We start from the raw sequence: 16,112 nt of genomic DNA on the forward strand, positions 1-16,112 counted from the left end.
TAAAGCGCTGCCATAGGGCCGGGTGCGTTTGTCGGGCGGGCCAAAAGGCTGGCTTGTCAGGAGTGGGATTCGAACCCACGCCTCCAGGGGAGACTGCGACCTGAACGCAGCGCCTTAGACCGCTCGGCCATCCTGACGGCGGGCCTGGGCGTGCGCGTGGCCGCTGGGCTGGCTGGGACCCGACGCGACGCGAACCCCGGTGCCCTTGGCGGGGCGCGGTGCTCCGCGCCAGGCGCGCGGCCGTCTGGGTGAGCGACAGAACGGGCGCGCGGCGGCCGACGGGGAGCACGGCCAGACGACGCGCCTGGCTGCGCCGCGGTGGCGCCCTCGCCCACCCCTGGCCCCGGACGCAGCCGGGCCGCGTCGGGCCAGCCCCTGCCGCCGACCCCCACCCGCGCGTCTCCTCGCCGGCCATGGCCCGGCGCGCGCCCACCCCCTCCTCGCAGCCTTGCTTTCCGTCTCGGGCCCCCTCCACCCGGCGCGATCCCCGCGTCGGAGGCAGTAGGCAGCGCGCACTCGGAGTTTTCAGGGCCACGCGGGTCCGGGTCCCTGTCGGGGTCGGGGGCTGCTGCTTTGGAGGACGCGGTTGGTGTGGCGTTGGGTCGGGTCGGGTCGGGCACGAGCCGGGCGCCCGTGGTGGGCAGGGGGCCGGAGGGCAGGGGGAGGCGTCGGCAGGCAGCCCGAGAGCGGCCGGGCGCGGGGGCGGTGGCCGCCGTCCTCGTTAGTATAGTGGTGAGTATCCCCGCCTGTCACGCGGGAGACCGGGGTTCGATTCCCCGACGGGGAGGCAACACGCCCTCTTTTGGTGGCTGGCGCCGCTCTCTGTCCTGCCGCCTGGCTCCCAAGGGCCCAGCGCGTGCCCAGCCTGCCCACCCTCGCCCCCCTGCAGCCACCCAGCCCTTCCTCCTCGCCGGGCGCTCAGTCGCCAGGGCCGAGCGACGGCCTCCTCTGGACCCCACAAGCGCCCGATGACATTGCGGCCCGCCCCAAGTGGCTGTCTCAGGGGGCTCCTTGCGTCGCGACGCACAGCTGCGCAGCTATGCACAGCGGCATAGGTGCACAGCTGCCGGGACGGGTGGGAGGCGGATGAGTGCCGTCCCCCTGTCGGTGCGGGGAGTGGCCTGGCCCAGCGCCCGGTGGAGAAGGGCTTTGGCGAGCCGGGGGCTGGAAGACGCGTGCCCCGGGGGCGGGGGCGGGCCGCGGCGTGGAGCGGAGGGCCCTGGAGCAGCAAGGCAGCGAGAGCGCCCCCCTGAGGCGGTCGGGCCGGTGGCCGAGGGCAGCTTCGTAGGGCTGGCGCGGGTGGGGCGCCGGGGAGCCTTGGTGGCGCCTGTGACGTCACAGAGCTGCCGGCCGGCGGGGCGTCGGGGCAGGGCTGCTCCAAGCGGCGGCTGCGGCGGCGGCGGCGGCTGAGGAGGAGGAGGAGGAGGAGGAGGAGGACGAGGAGGAGGACGAGGAAGAGAAAGGGGAGTAGGAGGAGGAAGAGAAGGAGGAGGAGGAGGAGGAGGAGGAGGAGGAGGAGGAGAAGGCGGCGGCGACGAGAGTGCGCTCGGGCGAGCCCGGTGCCGGCGTCTCGGGGCGGCCCGGGCTGTGCAGCGTTGGTGGTATAGTGGTGAGCATAGCTGCCTTCCAAGCAGTTGACCCGGGTTCGATTCCCGGCCAACGCAGCGGGCTGACCTTTTACCGAGCTCCACGGGCGGCCGGCCGGCCGGGGGCCTGTGAGGGAGAGCTGGGAGCAGGGAGCTAGCTGGCCCCAGCGGCTTTTCTTGTGTGTGCGAGAAGCAGGCGCGCAGTGTTCTGAGGGCGCTGCAAGCAGGAAGGACGGTAGGACACGTGGATTGCCAGGGGCGGCGCGTGGCTGGACTTGGAAAGGCCGGGTCTTGGCGCCAAGGTGGCGCCGAGCGGGTGCTATGGGTCCAGCAGGAGCAGTGGTAGAGCCTGACGCTCCCTGGTGGTCTAGTGGTTAGGATTCGGCGCTCTCACCGCCGCGGCCCGGGTTCGATTCCCGGTCAGGGAAGCCTTTCTTCTGCCTCTCTACCTCCCACCGTCCACATCCCACTTTTAGGCCACGCTTGCTCCGCGGCCTCGGCGCCCCGACAAGAGCCGCCCGGTGCCCTGCACCTCCAGCCCAAGCCCTGCCAGGCAACCTCCACCCTCCCTCCCCGGCCAAACCTTTTGGCCGCACTGGCGCGCGCCCACTCGAGGCCTTCGACGTCCCGTGTCTTCCTTTTCGGACGCTTGCCTCAGCCCCAAACACGAGTGGCCGGGGCCGCGCCTCTCGCCGCCGTGGCCGTGGCCACGAGCAAACGCCCCCGCCTGTGTCTGGACTCTCCATCAGCACTGCTTTTCCCCCACGGCGACAGCGGCGGCAGCGCCGACGGCGACGGCGGTGTCACACGCGGTGCCTTCTAACAAAGCCGGATCCCCTGTGGAAAGGAGCACCGGTGGGCAGACGGGTGCTTCGCACCACCGCAGCAGGTTTCCTGAACGCCCTTGCCGGTGCCGTGGGGGTGGCTGACAGTGTGGGATGAAGGTGTTTGTGGCCGCGGTCGGTGGCCACCCCACGCGGGTTAGGGAACGGAGCAGAAGGACCCCATGGAGAGAGGGCGGCGGTGGGCCGCGTGCTGGGAGGTGCGAGGAAGGGCCTGGGGTGTCTGGGTGGAGCGCGGGCAGGAGCGGGAGGTGTTGGGCTGGCGGGGACCTGGCCCGGGAGAGCGGCTGGCCACTCAGGCAGGGGCTCAGCAGAAGCTTGGGGGTGGTGGCAGCACCTGGCCCGGCACGTGTGTACGGGTGGGTCAGATCAGGGGCCGGGGTGGGCCTGGAGTAGGAGTGCGTCTGAGGAGCACTGGCGGAAGTGAGACTTCCGGGCAGGACATGTGACAGTCGGGCCTGGGATACAAGGGGAAGGTGGCGGGGAGAGGGGTCCGAGCCGGCAGGCTGGGGGGAAGGGCGGGGTGTGTGAGTGGGCTGTGGGGCGAGGAAGACGGTGGGAGAGGACCCCTTCGCGGTGGGGTGGCGGGTGAGCGCGCCAGACTGGTGTGCTGTGCGGCAAGGTGGTCAGGCTAACCAGTGGGTTGGGACTGGGGGCGGTGGGTAGGAGGCAGGCAAGAGAAGAGCAGAAACGGAGCGCGCCTCAGGGGCTAGGCGGGGTCCGAATGGGGTGGGGCATTCTACTGCCCCAGAGACATATACATCACCTCTCATCGGGAGAAACCATCCGGTCTCAGGTGTGTGTGGCGGCGGGGGTGGGGGGAGGAGGGGTTGAGGTTGAAAGAGGCCAAAGGAGAGGTCCCCTATGATCCAGCAATCCCACTCCTGGGTACGTACCCGGCAATGACGAAACAAGAGTGCAAAAAGGCACAAGCACCTCCACGTTCACAGCGGCACTATTTGCAGTAGCCAAGACACGGGAAAAAAACCCAAGTGCCCGTCAACGGGTGGCTAGTACAAGAAGAGGTGGTATATATGTACTATGGGATATTACTCAGCCATTAATAAAAAAGAATGAAATATTGCCATTTGCCGCAACAAGAATGCTCCCAGAGAATATTACACTTAGTGAAGTAGGTCCGACAGAGAAGCACAAAGATATGTGGAATCTAAAAAGTACTACCAATGAATCTATGTGCAAAACAGAAACAGACTCACAGACCTAGAAGACACAGTGATGGTTACCCGAGGTAAAAAGGAGGGGTGGAGGGATAAATTAGGAGCTCGATGAACAGATACACAGTACTTCATATAAAGGAGATAAGCAACAAGGATTTCCAGAATAACGCAGGGAGTGATAGTCAATATCCTGCAATAACCTGTAGTGGAAATCAATCTGAAACAATATTAGACATGGAAAACAGTATCCCCCTTGCTGTACACCTGAAACTAACTCAATATTGTTAATCAACTCTTCTTCTTAAACCACGAGTACTAGTACTTATAAGTAAGTAAGTAAGTAAATAAATAAAAACAACGACCAAAATAAACAGGAGAAACATGAGCCATCAGATGATCCAGCAATCCCCGTCGTGGGTACACATCCGCCAAAGAGAAAAACTGTTGTTTGAAGAGATCCACGCACCCCCGTGTTTGCAGCAGCACTGTGTGCCGCAGCCAAGACATAGAAAAAACCCATGTGCCCGTCAACAGTTGGCTGACAGGAAAAGATGCGGTATATATGTACTGTGGAATATTACTCAGCCATTTCAGAAAACGAAATATTGCCATTTGCCACAATAAGGATGGTCCTAGAGAACATTACACTTAGCGAAGTAAGTCTGACAGAGAAGCACAAACATACGTGGAATCTAAAACATAATAGAAAAGAAGGTATGTGCAAAAGAGAAACAGACTCACAGACATAGGAAACACACTGATGGTTCCCCGAGGAGAACGGGAGGGGTGGAGGCATAAATTAGGAGCTGCGATGAACAGATACACCGTACTTCATATAAAAGACATAAGCAACAAGGATTTCCAGAATAACACCGGGAATGATATTCAGTATCCTGTAGTAAACTGTAATGGAAAGCAATCTGAAACAATATTAGACATGGAAGACAGTATCCGCTTTGCTGTGCACCTGAAACTAACTCAATATCGTTAATCAACTTTTCTTCCAAAATTACAGCTACTAGTTCTTATAAGTAAATGAATAAGTAAATATTAAATGCATAAATAAAAACAACACACTAAATAAATAGGTGGAATACGAGCTCCCATATGATCCAGCCCTCCCCATCGTGGGTACACATCGGCAAAGGAGAGAAACTGTCATTTGCAGAGATCCATGCACCCCCACGTTCACAGCAGCACTACGGGCCACAGCCAAGACATGGACAAAACCCAAGTGCCCATCAACCGATGGCTGGCACAGGAAGACGTGGTACGTATGTACTGTGGAATATTACTCAGCCATACAAAAGAGTGAGATATTGCCATTTGCACCGATAAGGATGGACCTAGAGTATACTCCACTTAGCGACGTAAGTCAGGCAGAGAAGCACAAAGATATGTGGAATCTAAACCGTACTACAAACGGATGTATGTGCCAAAGAGCAACGGACTCACAGACATGGAAAACACACTGTTCGTTACCCAAGGGGAAAGTGTAGGGCAGGGAAGAATCCGGAGCTGCGATTAACAGAGGGGAAATACTATACATAAAGCACAGAAGCAACAAGGATTTGCCGTACAGCACAGGGAACTGTATTCATATGTCGTGATAACGTATAATGGAAAATAACCTGGAAAAGGACATATAACTGAATCACTTGGCTGTACACCTGAAAGTAACCCAGTATTGTAAATCAACCGTACTGCTACGAAAAGGAGACGAAGACGAAGGGGGAAAAAAGGAGGGCAACGGGACAGAGGCAAGGGCAGGATCCTTGACAACGTAGGATTTGGAAAGGATCGGGGGAAAAGTGGGGAGATAGGGGGTGGGATGGGGGTGTCTGTGGGAGTAGGGTGGAGGCTGAGGTGGTGGTGCCGGTGGTGCTGTCCCGAGGGCTGACGCTGTTGGTGGGAGCAGAGGTTCAGGGGAGGGGGTGGTGTTTGTCGTGCTGATGGTGGTGGTGGCAGTAGTGGTGGAGGAGCGGGCCGGTGTTGGAAACGTATTTCTGTCGAGGGTCAGAACATGAATCTAGAGTGCAGTCTGCGATGATAGTGTGGACTTCTTTTTGAACTCCTCGTGCAAGTGGACGCTTTGGGGACTCTCCAGGAAAATGGGATGTATCACTCCCAGAGGTGGCAACTTCCTTGCTCCTGGTTGTGCAAACATAGTATAACTTTCGCAGTGCGGGCAGAGTGAGGCAGAGAGCTTGGAAACGTGGCGAAAGGTGAAGAGGTTGGGCTGTGCGGGTGCCAGTGTGGGGTGTTCCTTACAGCGAGAAGCGTGACACAAGCGGGGTCGGGGTAAGGACGAGAGCAAGGACAAGGAAGGGGTCTGGGCGTAAGAGTGGCTGAGCCCGCAAGGTGTCAGGTCCTGGAGGCGTGGCTCCCGGGTGTGTGTGGGGTGGGGGCGTCTGCGTGGGAAGGACAGGGGCCGGAAGGTGCGGTGGTGAGCGAGCTGTTGCAGGACCGGTGCCTTGAGTGTGGCAGCGGGGAAGCCCAGCTCCGCTGTGGGGCTGCGGGAACCAAAAGGGGACGCTGCGGCTGCATGGGCCGGGAATCGAACCCGGGCCTCCCGCGTGGCAGGCGAGAATTCTACCACTGAACCACCCATGCACCGATGGCCGCCGGCGCCCGGCGCTGCCCCAGCGGCGCTCGCCGCCAACCGCCGGACCCTGGTCACTGCTCGCCCCGTGGGCATGTGCTCCATTTGAGCAGGAGGCCGACGGGCCACCTGAATGAGAGGCTCCGGGCACGCTGGCGACCCCAGGGCGCGAGGCGGTCGGAAGCACCGAGGGACGAGGGACGGAGGGACGCAGGCGTGCTCGGCCCGTCCCGCGCTTTCTCTGCCGTCCACGGCCGCCGCGAGACTGTCGGTGTCGCCAGAGGAAGCCAGGAGCCGAAGCGGCCTGGCCCGCGCCCGAATCCCAGTCAGGGCAGGCGAGGCGTGGCCGCTGCGGCTGAGCGCCGACGTTCCTCTCAGCAGCCGCCCGGCCCCGACGCACAGCCCCTCTGGCGGCTGGCTTTCTTGCTGGTGCGGGGCGTGCGAGGGCGGGCGGGGGCAGGGATCGGAGCTCGGGGCTGTGCAGGGACCGCGAGCGTGGGAGATGGACACCGGGCACCGCCGCCGCCGCCGCCGCCGCCGCCGCCGCCGTCGCTGAGCGGCGCTCAGGCCACAAGACCAAAGGTGTCTGAGCCTCGCTTCTGCGCTCTGGCCCACCCCTCTCCCGCGGGGTCCCGCTCTGCTGCGTTGGTTGTGAGGAGAAGCACTTGGGCAGACTGGCTGCTGGCTCGCGGACAGCCCGGTGAGGGAGGGAGCGCGCCAGGGTGTGGTTGGGTCCGGCCGGAGCAGCGGCTTCCCCGAGGGACTTGCGCTGTGGCGCCGAGGTGGGTGGCCCGGGCTGGGGGCCGGACGTCTGTGGTGGGTGACAGGGCATCCAGGGCTTCCGCTCACTACTCACTGGAGCACCGTTCCCGGGAGCGACTCCTGCGCCAGGCCCCGTGCAGGGAGGGCCCCCTGTTGGCTGGCCAGCAGGAGGCTGGGCTGCACGCGGCCCGGCAGGCAGGCAGGCAGGCAGGCAGGTAGGCAGGTGTGGTCCGGCCAAGGTCCCAAGGCGAAAAAGCACCGAGGGCACGCACCACAGGCCGGCAAGACGGTGTGGCTGTGGAGGGAATGGAATGGGCAGGCGGGCCGTTGGGGCTGGCGGGAAGGACAGGATGTTGGAAAGAGGGAGAGCTGCTGGTGGCGGAAGTGGAAGAAAGGCTGTGAGAGCGAGTCCGCTGTTCACCGGGCCGAAGTCGGAGGGCGGGCCAGGCGTGGACGGGCTTTCCACACGCGGCCGTTCTGCGTGTGGCGGTGGGGGCGGGGTGGAGCGTGGGAGTGGGAGTGGGAGGGAGGGACGAAGGCAGGCAGGCAGGCAGGCAGGCAGGCAGGCAGGCAGGCAGGAAAACCAGCAGCAGCAGCAGCAGCCGCAAGCAGGTGAGGAAAGATGGGCTGCGAAGGACTGAAGGTTTTTCTGGTGGGGGTGCAGGTAGGAGGGGGCTTAGGAGCTGGCCCCTGGGGAGGGCGTTTGTCCGGAAAGCCAGTCGCCGGAGGGTTCCTAGTGCGCCGTTTCTGCCAGGCCCGCGGCCGTGGCTGAGAAGGTCCCGCGTCTGAGAGGCGTGGATGTCCGGGCCGGAGTTTGGAGAGGCCGCAAGAGTGCAGGGCGCGAACGGACTGGAAGGCAGTAAAGCGCTGCCATAGGGCCGGGTGCGTTTGTCGGGCGGGCCAAAAGGCTGGCTTGTCAGGAGTGGGATTCGAACCCACGCCTCCAGGGGAGACTGCGACCTGAACGCAGCGCCTTAGACCGCTCGGCCATCCTGACGGCGGGCCTGGGCGTGCGCGTGGCCGCTGGGCTGGCTGGGACCCGACGCGACGCGAACCCCGGTGCCCTTGGCGGGGCGCGGTGCTCCGCGCCAGGCGCACGGCCGTCTGGGTGAGCGACAGAACGGGCGCGCGGCGGCCGACGGGGAGCACGGCCAGACGACGCGCCTGGCTGCGCCGCGGTGGCGCCCTCGCCCACCCCTGGCCCCGGACGCAGCCGGGCCGCGTCGGGCCAGCCCCTGCCGCCGACCCCCACCCGCGCGTCTCCTCGCCGGCCATGGCCCGGCGCGCGCCCACCCCCTCCTCGCAGCCTTGCTTTCCGTCTCGGGCCCCCTCCACCCGGCGCGATCCCCGCGTCGGAGGCAGTAGGCAGCGCGCACTCGGAGTTTTCAGGGCCACGCGGGTCCGGGTCCCTGTCGGGGTCGGGGGCTGCTGCTTTGGAGGACGCGGTTGGTGTGGCGTTGGGTCGGGTCGGGTCGGGCACGAGCCGGGCGCCCGTGGTGGGCAGGGGGCCGGAGGGCAGGGGGAGGCGTCGGCAGGCAGCCCGAGAGCGGCCGGGCGCGGGGGCGGTGGCCGCCGTCCTCGTTAGTATAGTGGTGAGTATCCCCGCCTGTCACGCGGGAGACCGGGGTTCGATTCCCCGACGGGGAGGCAACACGCCCTCTTTTGGTGGCTGGCGCCGCTCTCTGTCCTGCCGCCTGGCTCCCAAGGGCCCTTCTTCTCCTCCCTCCGCCCTCCGCCCTCCAGCGAGGCGCAGGGCGCCAGCGCGTGCCCAGCCTGCCCACCCTCGCCCCCCTCCAGCCACCCAGCCCTTCCTCCTCGCCGGGCGCTCAGTCGCCAGGGCCGAGCGACGGCCTCCTCTGGACCCCACAAGCGCCCGATGACATTGCGGCCCGCCCCAAGTGGCTGTCTCAGGGGGCTCCTTGCGTCGCGACGCACAGCTGCGCAGCTATGCACAGCGGCATAGGTGCACAGCTGCCGGGACGGGTGGGAGGCGGATGAGTGCCGTCCCCCTGTCGGTGCGGGGAGTGGCCTGGCCCAGCGCCCGGTGGAGAAGGGCTTTGGCGAGCCGGGGGCTGGAAGACGCGTGCCCCGGGGGCGGGGGCGGGCCGCGGCGTGGAGCGGAGGGCCCTGGAGCAGCAAGGCAGCGAGAGCGCCCCCCTGAGGCGGTCGGGCCGGTGGCCGAGGGCAGCTTCGTAGGGCTGGCGCGGGTGGGGCGCCGGGGAGCCTTGGTGGCGCCTGTGACGTCACAGAGCTGCCGGCCGGCGGGGCGTCGGGGCAGGGCTGCTCCAAGCGGCGGCTGCGGCGGCGGCGGCGGCTGAGGAGGAGGAGGAGGAGGAGGAGGAGGACGAGGAGGAGGACGAGGAAGAGAAAGGGGAGTAGGAGGAGGAAGAGAAGGAGGAGGAGGAGGAGGAGGAGGAGGAGGAGGAGGAGAAGGCGGCGGCGACGAGAGTGCGCTCGGGCGAGCCCGGTGCCGGCGTCTCGGGGCGGCCCGGGCTGTGCAGCGTTGGTGGTATAGTGGTGAGCATAGCTGCCTTCCAAGCAGTTGACCCGGGTTCGATTCCCGGCCAACGCAGCGGGCTGACCTTTTACCGAGCTCCACGGGCGGCCGGCCGGCCGGGGGCCTGTGAGGGAGAGCTGGGAGCAGGGAGCTAGCTGGCCCCAGCGGCTTTTCTTGTGTGTGCGAGAAGCAGGCGCGCAGTGTTCTGAGGGCGCTGCAAGCAGGAAGGACGGTAGGACACGTGGATTGCCAGGGGCGGCGCGTGGCTGGACTTGGAAAGGCCGGGTCTTGGCGCCAAGGTGGCGCCGAGCGGGTGCTATGGGTCCAGCAGGAGCAGTGGTAGAGCCTGACGCTCCCTGGTGGTCTAGTGGTTAGGATTCGGCGCTCTCACCGCCGCGGCCCGGGTTCGATTCCCGGTCAGGGAAGCCTTTCTTCTGCCTCTCTACCTCCCACCGTCCACATCCCACTTTTAGGCCACGCTTGCTCCGCGGCCTCGGCGCCCCGACAAGAGCCGCCCGGTGCCCTGCACCTCCAGCCCAAGCCCTGCCAGGCAACCTCCACCCTCCCTCCCCGGCCAAACCTTTTGGCCGCACTGGCGCGCGCCCACTCGAGGCCTTCGACGTCCCGTGTCTTCCTTTTCGGACGCTTGCCTCAGCCCCAAACACGAGTGGCCGGGGCCGCGCCTCTCGCCGCCGTGGCCGTGGCCACGAGCAAACGCCCCCGCCTGTGTCTGGACTCTCCATCAGCACTGCTTTTCCCCCACGGCGACAGCGGCGGCAGCGCCGACGGCGACGGCGGTGTCACACGCGGTGCCTTCTAACAAAGCCGGATCCCCTGTGGAAAGGAGCACCGGTGGGCAGACGGGTGCTTCGCACCACCGCAGCAGGTTTCCTGAACGCCCTTGCCGGTGCCGTGGGGGTGGCTGACAGTGTGGGATGAAGGTGTTTGTGGCCGCGGTCGGTGGCCACCCCACGCGGGTTAGGGAACGGAGCAGAAGGACCCCATGGAGAGAGGGCGGCGGTGGGCCGCGTGCTGGGAGGTGCGAGGAAGGGCCTGGGGTGTCTGGGTGGAGCGCGGGCAGGAGCGGGAGGTGTTGGGCTGGCGGGGACCTGGCCCGGGAGAGCGGCTGGCCACTCAGGCAGGGGCTCAGCAGAAGCTTGGGGGTGGTGGCAGCACCTGGCCCGGCACGTGTGTACGGGTGGGTCAGATCAGGGGCCGGGGTGGGCCTGGAGTAGGAGTGCGTCTGAGGAGCACTGGCGGAAGTGAGACTTCCGGGCAGGACATGTGACAGTCGGGCCTGGGATACAAGGGGAAGGTGGCGGGGAGAGGGGTCCGAGCCGGCAGGCTGGGGGGAAGGGCGGGGTGTGTGAGTGGGCTGTGGGGCGAGGAAGACGGTGGGAGAGGACCCCTTCGCGGTGGGGTGGCGGGTGAGCGCGCCAGACTGGTGTGCTGTGCGGCAAGGTGGTCAGGCTAACCAGTGGGTTGGGACTGGGGGCGGTGGGTAGGAGGCAGGCAAGAGAAGAGCAGAAACGGAGCGCGCCTCAGGGGCTAGGCGGGGTCCGAATGGGGTGGGGGCATTCTACTGCCCCAGAGACATATACATCACCTCTCATCGGGAGAAACCATCCGGTCTCAGGTGTGTGTGGCGGCGGGGGTGGGGGGAGGAGGGGTTGAGGTTGAAAGAGGCCAAAGGAGAGGTCCCCTATGATCCAGCAATCCCACTCCTGGGTACGTACCCGGCAATGACGAAACAAGAGTGCAAAAAGGCACAAGCACCTCCACGTTCACAGCGGCACTATTTGCAGTAGCCAAGACACGGGAAAAAAACCCAAGTGCCCGTCAACGGGTGGCTAGTACAAGAAGAGGTGGTATATATGTACTATGGGATATTACTCAGCCATTAATAAAAAAGAATGAAATATTGCCATTTGCCGCAACAAGAATGCTCCCAGAGAATATTACACTTAGTGAAGTAGGTCCGACAGAGAAGCACAAAGATATGTGGAATCTAAAAAGTACTACCAATGAATCTATGTGCAAAACAGAAACAGACTCACAGACCTAGAAGACACAGTGATGGTTACCCGAGGTAAAAAGGAGGGGTGGAGGGATAAATTAGGAGCTCGATGAACAGATACACAGTACTTCATATAAAGGAGATAAGCAACAAGGATTTCCAGAATAACGCAGGGAGTGATAGTCAATATCCTGCAATAACCTGTAGTGGAAATCAATCTGAAACAATATTAGACATGGAAAACAGTATCCCCCTTGCTGTACACCTGAAACTAACTCAATATTGTTAATCAACTCTTCTTCTTAAACCACGAGTACTAGTACTTATAAGTAAGTAAGTAAGTAAATAAATAAAAACAACGACCAAAATAAACAGGAGAAACATGAGCCATCAGATGATCCAGCAATCCCCGTCGTGGGTACACATCCGCCAAAGAGAAAAACTGTTGTTTGAAGAGATCCACGCACCCCCGTGTTTGCAGCAGCACTGTGTGCCGCAGCCAAGACATAGAAAAAACCCATGTGCCCATCAACAGTTGGCTGACAGGAAGAGATGCGGTATATATGTACTGTGGAATATTACTCAGCCATTTCAGAAAACGAAATATTGCCATTTGCCACAATAAGGATGGTCCTAGAGAACATTACACTTAGCGAAGTAAGTCTGACAGAGAAGCACAAACATACGTGGAATCTAAAACATAATAGAAAAGAAGGTATGTGCAAAAGAGAAACAGACTCACAGACATAGGAAACACACTGATGGTTCCCCGAGGAGAACGGGAGGGGTGGAGGCATAAATTAGGAGCTGCGATGAACAGATACACCGTACTTCATATAAAAGACATAAGCAACAAGGATTTCCAGAATAACACCGGGAATGATATTCAATATCCTGTAGTAAACTGTAATGGAAAGCAATCTGAAACAATATTAGACATGGAAGACAGTATCCGCTTTGCTGTGCACCTGAAACTAACTCAATATCGTTAATCAACTTTTCTTCCAAAATTACAGCTACTAGTTCTTATAAGTAAATGAATAAGTAAATATTAAATGCATAAATAAAAACAACACACTAAATAAATAGGTGGAATACGAGCTCCCATATGATCCAGCCCTCCCCATCGTGGGTACACATCGGCAAAGGAGAGAAACTGTCATTTGCAGAGATCCATGCACCCCCACGTTCACAGCAGCACTACGGGCCACAGCCAAGACATGGACAAAACCCAAGTGCCCATCAACCGATGGCTGGCACAGGAAGACGTGGTACGTATGTACTGTGGAATATTACTCAGCCATACAAAAGAGTGAGATATTGCCATTTGCACCGATAAGGATGGACCTAGAGTATACTCCACTTAGCGACGTAAGTCAGGCAGAGAAGCACAAAGATATGTGGAATCTAAACCGTACTACAAACGGATGTATGTGCCAAAGAGCAACGGACTCACAGACATGGAAAACACACTGTTCGTTACCCAAGGGGAAAGTGTAGGGCAGGGAAGAATCCGGAGCTGCGATTAACAGAGGGGAAATACTATACATAAAGCACAGAAGCAACAAGGATTTGCCGTACAGCACAGGGAACTGTATTCATATGTCGTGATAACGTATAATGGAAAATAACCTGGAAAAGGACATATAACTGAATCACTTGGCTGTACACCTGAAAGTAACCCAGTATTGTAAATCAACCGTACTGCTACGAAAAGGAGACGAAGACGAAGGGGGAAAAAAGGAGGGCAACGGGACAGAGGCAAGGGCAGGATCCTTGACAACGTAGGATTTGGAAAGGATCGGGGGAAAAGTGGGGAGATAGGGGGTGGGATGGGGGTGTCTGTGGGAGTAGGGTGGAGGCTGAGGTGGTGGTGCCGGTGGTGCTGTCCCGAGGGCTGACGCTGTTGGTGGGAGCAGAGGTTCAGGGGAGGGGGTGGTGTTTGTCGTGCTGATGGTGGTGGTGGCAGTAGTGGTGGAGGAGCGGGCCGGTGTTGGAAACGTATTTCTGTCGAGGGTCAGAACATGAATCTAGAGTGCAGTCTGCGATGATAGTGTGGACTTCTTTTTGAACTCCTCGTGCAAGTGGACGCTTTGGGGACTCTCCAGGAAAATGGGATGTATCACTCCCAGAGGTGGCAACTTCCTTGCTCCTGGTTGTGCAAACATAGTATAACTTTCGCAGTGCGGGCAGAGTGAGGCAGAGAGCTTGGAAACGTGGCGAAAGGTGAAGAGGTTGGGCTGTGCGGGTGCCAGTGTGGGGTGTTCCTTACAGCGAGAAGCGTGACACAAGCGGGGTCGGGGTAAGGACGAGAGCAAGGACAAGGAAGGGGTCTGGGCGTAAGAGTGGCTGAGCCCGCAAGGTGTCAGGTCCTGGAGGCGTGGCTCCCGGGTGTGTGTGGGGTGGGGGCGTCTGCGTGGGAAGGACAGGGGCCGGAAGGTGCGGTGGTGAGCGAGCTGTTGCAGGACCGGTGCCTTGAGTGTGGCAGCGGGGAAGCCCAGCTCCGCTGTGGGGCTGCGGGAACCAAAAGGGGACGCTGCGGCTGCATGGGCCGGGAACCGAACCCGGGCCTCCCGCGTGGCAGGCGAGAATTCTACCACTGAACCACCCATGCACCGATGGCCGCCGGCGCCCGGCGCTGCCCCAGCGGCGCTCGCCGCCAACCGCCGGACCCTGGTCACTGCTCGCCCCGTGGGCATGTGCTCCATTTGAGCAGGAGGCCGACGGGCCACCTGAATGAGAGGCTCCGGGCACGCTGGCGACCCCAGGGCGCGAGGCGGTCGGAAGCACCGAGGGACGAGGGACGGAGGGACGCAGGCGTGCTCGGCCCGTCCCGCGCTTTCTCTGCCGTCCACGGCCGCCGCGAGACTGTCGGTGTCGCCAGAGGAAGCCAGGAGCCGAAGCGGCCTGGCCCGCGCCCGAATCCCAGTCAGGGCAGGCGAGGCGTGGCCGCTGCGGCTGAGCGCCGACGTTCCTCTCAGCAGCCGCCCGGCCCCGACGCACAGCCCCTCTGGCGGCTGGCTTTCTTGCTGGTGCGGGGCGTGCGAGGGCGGGCGGGGGCAGGGATCGGAGCTCGGGGCTGTGCAGGGACCGCGAGCGTGGGAGATGGACACCGGGCACCGCCGCCGCCGCCGCCGCCGCCGCCGCCGCCGTCGCCGAGCGGCGCTCAGGCCACAAGACCAAAGGTGTCTGAGCCTCGCTTCTGCGCTCTGGCCCACCCCTCTCCCGCGGGGTCCCGCTCTGCTGCGTTGGTTGTGAGGAGAAGCACTTGGGCAGACTGGCTGCTGGCTCGCGGACAGCCCGGTGAGGGAGGGAGCGCGCCAGGGTGTGGTTGGGTCCGGCCGGAGCAGCGGCTTCCCCGAGGGACTTGCGCTGTGGCGCCGAGGTGGGTGGCCCGGGCTGGGGGCCGGACGTCTGTGGTGGGTGACAGGGCATCCAGGGCTTCCGCTCACTACTCACTGGAGCACCGTTCCCGGGAGCGACTCCTGCGCCAGGCCCCGTGCAGGGAGGGCCCCCTGTTGGCTGGCCAGCAGGAGGCTGGGCTGCACGCGGCCCGGCAGGCAGGCAGGCAGGCAGGCAGGCAGGCAGGCAGGCAGGCAGGTAGGCAGGTGTGGTCCGGCCAAGGTCCCAAGGCGAAAAAGCACCGAGGGCACGCACCACAGGCCGGCAAGACGGTGTGGCTGTGGAGGGAATGGAATGGGCAGGCGGGCCGTTGGGGCTGGCGGGAAGGACAGGATGTTGGAAAGAGGGAGAGCTGCTGGTGGCGGAAGTGGAAGAAAGGCTGTGAGAGCGAGTCCGCTGTTCACCGGGCCGAAGTCGGAGGGCGGGCCAGGCGTGGACGGGCTTTCCACACGCGGCCGTTCTGCGTGTGGCGGTGGGGGCGGGGTGGAGCGTGGGAGTGGGAGTGGGAGGGAGGGACGAAGGCAGGCAGGCAGGCAGGCAGGCAGGCAGGCAGGCAGGCAGGAAAAGCAGCAGCAGCAGCAGCAGCCGCAAGCAGGTGAGGAAAGATGGGCTGCGAAGGACTGAAGGTTTTTCTGGTGGGGGTGCAGGTAGGAGGGGGCTTAGGAGCTGGCCCCTGGGGAGGGCGTTTGTCCGGAAAGCCAGTCGCCGGAGGGTTCCTAGTGCGCCGTTTCTGCCAGGCCCGCGGCCGTGGCTGAGAAGGTCCCGCGTCTGAGAGGCGTGGATGTCCGGGCCGGAGTTTGGAGAGGCCGCAAGAGTGCAGGGCGCGAACGGACTGGAAGGCAGTAAAGCGCTGCCATAGGGCCGGGTGCGTTTGTCGGGCGGGCCAAAAGGCTGGCTTGTCAGGAGTGGGATTCGAACCCACGCCTCCAGGGGAGACTGCGACCTGAACGCAGCGCCTTAGACCGCTCGGCCATCCTGACGGCGGGCCTGGGCGTGCGCGTGGCCGCTGGGCTGGCTGGGACCCGACGCGACGCGAACCCCGGTGCCCTTGGCGGGGCGCGGTGCTCCGCGCCAGGCGCGCGGCCGTCTGGGTGAGCGACAGAACGGGCGCGCGGCGGCCGACGGGGAGCACGGCCAGACGACGCGCCTGGCTGCGCCGCGGTGGCGCCCTCGCCCACCCCTGGCCCCGGACGCAGCCGGGCCGCGTCGGGCCAGCCCCTGCCGCC

General features: G+C 62.8%; 10 non-coding genes across 10 annotated transcripts; 6 read left to right on the plus strand and 4 right to left on the minus strand.

Annotated features, from left to right (window-relative positions):
* Positions 1-54: 54 nt before the first annotated feature.
* On the minus strand, positions 55-137 carry TRNAL-CAG (transfer RNA leucine (anticodon CAG)). The gene has a single exon. It is a non-coding gene; the product is annotated as a tRNA-Leu (tRNA).
* Positions 138-715: 578 nt separating this feature from the next.
* TRNAD-GUC (transfer RNA aspartic acid (anticodon GUC)) lies at positions 716-787 on the plus strand. The gene has a single exon. It is a non-coding gene; the product is annotated as a tRNA-Asp (tRNA).
* Positions 788-1,592: 805 nt separating this feature from the next.
* TRNAG-UCC (transfer RNA glycine (anticodon UCC)) lies at positions 1,593-1,664 on the plus strand. The gene has a single exon. It is a non-coding gene; the product is annotated as a tRNA-Gly (tRNA).
* A 278-nt stretch (positions 1,665-1,942) lies between these two features.
* Positions 1,943-2,014, plus strand: TRNAE-CUC (transfer RNA glutamic acid (anticodon CUC)). The gene has a single exon. It is a non-coding gene; the product is annotated as a tRNA-Glu (tRNA).
* Positions 2,015-6,148: 4,134 nt separating this feature from the next.
* Positions 6,149-6,219, minus strand: TRNAG-GCC (transfer RNA glycine (anticodon GCC)). The gene has a single exon. It is a non-coding gene; the product is annotated as a tRNA-Gly (tRNA).
* A 1,665-nt stretch (positions 6,220-7,884) lies between these two features.
* TRNAL-CAG (transfer RNA leucine (anticodon CAG)) lies at positions 7,885-7,967 on the minus strand. The gene has a single exon. It is a non-coding gene; the product is annotated as a tRNA-Leu (tRNA).
* A 578-nt stretch (positions 7,968-8,545) lies between these two features.
* Positions 8,546-8,617, plus strand: TRNAD-GUC (transfer RNA aspartic acid (anticodon GUC)). Its single transcript has one exon. It is a non-coding gene; the product is annotated as a tRNA-Asp (tRNA).
* Positions 8,618-9,470: 853 nt separating this feature from the next.
* Positions 9,471-9,542, plus strand: TRNAG-UCC (transfer RNA glycine (anticodon UCC)). The gene has a single exon. It is a non-coding gene; the product is annotated as a tRNA-Gly (tRNA).
* A 278-nt stretch (positions 9,543-9,820) lies between these two features.
* TRNAE-CUC (transfer RNA glutamic acid (anticodon CUC)) lies at positions 9,821-9,892 on the plus strand. Its single transcript has one exon. It is a non-coding gene; the product is annotated as a tRNA-Glu (tRNA).
* A 5,891-nt stretch (positions 9,893-15,783) lies between these two features.
* On the minus strand, positions 15,784-15,866 carry TRNAL-CAG (transfer RNA leucine (anticodon CAG)). Its single transcript has one exon. It is a non-coding gene; the product is annotated as a tRNA-Leu (tRNA).
* Between the last annotated feature and the right edge of the window lie 246 nt (positions 15,867-16,112).

Source organism: Eubalaena glacialis, unplaced genomic scaffold (genome assembly GCF_028564815.1).
Source record: "Eubalaena glacialis isolate mEubGla1 unplaced genomic scaffold, mEubGla1.1.hap2.+ XY scaffold_456, whole genome shotgun sequence".
In the NCBI taxonomy this organism is placed as follows: domain Eukaryota; kingdom Metazoa; phylum Chordata; class Mammalia; order Artiodactyla; family Balaenidae; genus Eubalaena; species Eubalaena glacialis.